This window comes from Stegodyphus dumicola, chromosome 1 (assembly GCF_044657685.1).
Source record: "Stegodyphus dumicola isolate Sdum_Otavi_A_Nest chromosome 1, ASM4465768v1".
Lineage (NCBI taxonomy): Eukaryota > Metazoa > Arthropoda > Arachnida > Araneae > Eresidae > Stegodyphus > Stegodyphus dumicola.
In genome coordinates this window covers 95,874,228-95,877,500 of record NC_140768.1, presented here as the reverse complement: position 1 = coordinate 95,877,500, position 3,273 = coordinate 95,874,228, and positions in this window count along the sequence as shown.

Here is a 3,273-nt window from a genome sequence, read left to right as displayed (position 1 = left end):
TGTATTTAATCCACAATGAACTCTGTGACAATAAGCCCAAGTAGTTGCATCTTTTAAATAATGTGTCGAAAAATAATTATCAAAATCAAATGTATCGGGATCAGTTTTCAAGAAATTTAACACAACTTCTGCTGCAGTATTAAAACTCTGTATACACATTCTTGTAAAGAAGTGCGGAGAACTTGATACTCTTGGGCTTGTTTTTCTCTACCACCGATTTTTTTAAAATTCTTTTGCCATGCACGGTCAACATGCCATGCACAAAAGAAGCGTTTTTCACGTGTGCCCATCTCTGAAACCTATACATTAAAAAAAGAATCAGCCATATCTGACATGAAAACTTTTGGTTGTAATGTGCCAATGCTTTGCTTGATTATTGAGAAGAATATAGACAAAACTGGTTGGTCACTTCGATTCGAAATTAAAAATGCACAAGGAAATCCTTCTCTTAAATTGTTGACAGTTAATAAAACTATAAGCTCAAAGCCATATGCATTCATGCCATGAGTGCCATCTATACATACAGTTAGTCAATGAAGTCTGCGTACATCAAGAAAAGTAATATCAAATCCAAATTTATGGTGCGAAAAGGGTAGTTTCTTAAAGTTTTTTTTAAAATGTTTAGTTTCAATAAGGGACTTTGAAATTATTTAACTGTAATATTTTCATATCTAATAATTTATGCACACTAAATTTTAAAAGATAAGTGGTCAGAAATCAAAGGTAATAAAGTTTGCGTACAACGCGAAGGAGGCGGGGTATTTCTTAAACTTTTAAACTTCAAACTTGAGAATGCAAAGAAGGTTACACTTTCAAGGTCATTGACTTCCAAAGCAAATTTCACGTTGATTGGAAGTTTTTATTTCTATTTTCTTTGACGAAAATGACAACCAATAAAGAAATTCCTTTAGTTACGAGACAACTAATTATCAAATTGAGAGATGAAGATAAAACTCTTCGTTATATTGGTAAAACCATTTTCTAGTGGGCAAAGAGTTATTCAAAACTATCTTGACACTGATAGTCTTGCTGTAAAACCAAGATGTGGGAGACCGAAGAAGCTAACGCAGAGGGAAAAAAGAACAATTCTTTTATGAATTAAGCAAAATCCTAAACTTTCTGCTGTAAGCATTGCAAAAGACATTTTTTTAACTAGCAACAAGGAAATTTCTCCTGAAACTGTACGAAAAGTGCTGCGAAAGGCCGATTATCATGGACGCAAACCTAGGTCTAAGCCATACATTTCCGGGACAAATAGAAAGAAAAGAATTGCTTTTGCCAAAACATATTTAAACTCTTCGCAGGACTTCTAGAACAATGTAATTTGGTCAGATGAAAGTAAATTTACAATATTTAAAGTTAATGGCCACCCTATTGTATGGAGAAAACCAGGAACAGAACTGAATCTGAGAAATTTAAATCCAACTGTCAAACATGGAGCTGGTGGTGTAATGGTATGGGGGTGTATGTCATTGAAAGGAGATGGAAATTTTCACATTATTGATAAAGTCATGGATAAGTATGTTTATCTGGATATTCTGAAGAAAAATCTATGAGACAGTGCCCGAAATTTAAACCTTTCTAATACCTTTATTTTCCAACAAGACAACGACCCGAAACATAGAGCTAAAATTGTGAAGGAATATCTCCTCTATCACACTCCAAGACAATTGCGTACTCCTCCACAGTCACCAGACCTCAATCCAATCGAACATTTGTGGGCAAAATTGGAGAAACAAATTCGAAAACACAATATTACATCACGAAATGATCTAATTAGTAAATTGCAGAAAGAATGGGCGAAATTTATGTTGGATGACACTTAAAAACTAGTTCAGTCAATGCCCAGACGTCTGCAGGCTGTTTTGAAGAATAAAGGATATCCTATAAAGTATTGAAGTAATGTAAAAAACTTGTATTTTACTTTTTTTTTTGAAAGTGTACGCAGACTTATTGGATGGAATTTCTGAGTTTTTTGAAAAAATTTAAAAAGTATTACACTGATATTATTTACTTTTTATTTAAGCTTACAATTTTAGCTAATAGAAGAAAAATATGCAATGATTAAAAAACATTTTTCTATGCTTTAAGTGTTTTTTTTAATTTAAAATTTAGTCTGTACAAGACTTTTGTAGCTAACTGTATGCAGTCTGAACTAAATTTTTTTAGCATTTCACTTTGTGATTATTGTCATCATATTTGTCATTATGATGAGAATAAAATCTTCATCGTTAAGGAATGTATGTGTTGGGGATATTACACCTTGTGCCTTATAATATAACATGCATGAAATCTGTGAACTAAGCATTTCATTCACCCACATGTCAACCCTCACATAGTCATTACTATGCTTTAGCCGACCAGCAGTCGAGCAGTAAAGTCGCTGAACACTGGTAGTTCGGTCCGAGGTTCGAATCACGCGAATGAGCTGGCTGCATGGGCGTTTTCGTGGTTTTCCCCATGTGTAACGTGTATACGAGCCAGTTTCCCTTACATTATCTCCACAAAGGCATCCCTTCCTTTAGGCAGATAGCCCTCGTGTGCTTTGCCATAATTAAATACACCAATACCATTACTATGCTTTACTGCACTGGAAGCTAACTCAAAACTTCGTTCAATGTTTTGCAGATCTCTTTTTGTTATTAGATGCAATCGTTCGAGGCCAGAATCAGATATGGAATTGTGAATGTCATCCAAAATTGCATCAAATGGTACTTTAGCAGCTATTCTTGATGCAATAAAGGTTCTATCCTTACATGAAAGGAAAAGATGACCTATATCATTTTCATGGCCTACATGTGTTTTCTGGAAATATGCATAGTATTCCTCTCGTTTTGATTTGACCAATTTTATTTTCGCAGGACAATAAGCATTAATTTTTTTACTGCCCAGTAGCTTTATGTGTCGCTTTCCAGAACTCTGTGAATGAAAATGCCCTGAACGGTGACATGTAAAATATGTAACTGTACCAGTGGCATTTGGTTTTCAGATACATGTATTATAAATTTCGACTTTATTTTCTAAATCATCTTTCCATTCAAAAAAACTTTCATAGGATTCAAATTTTAATTCTGATGTTTCAAGTTTTACATCATGAACTTGTAAAAAGTGTTCATTTATCAACTCATTTTCAAAATCCCCTTTACACAAAGGACATTTATACTGTCTCTTAGTTGATATGTGATCACCATTACAACTAGAGTCACATATTTTGAGTTTGGATGTTTCACATACTTTTAAATTTAGAGACTGCAATATGTGTTCATCCGTTGG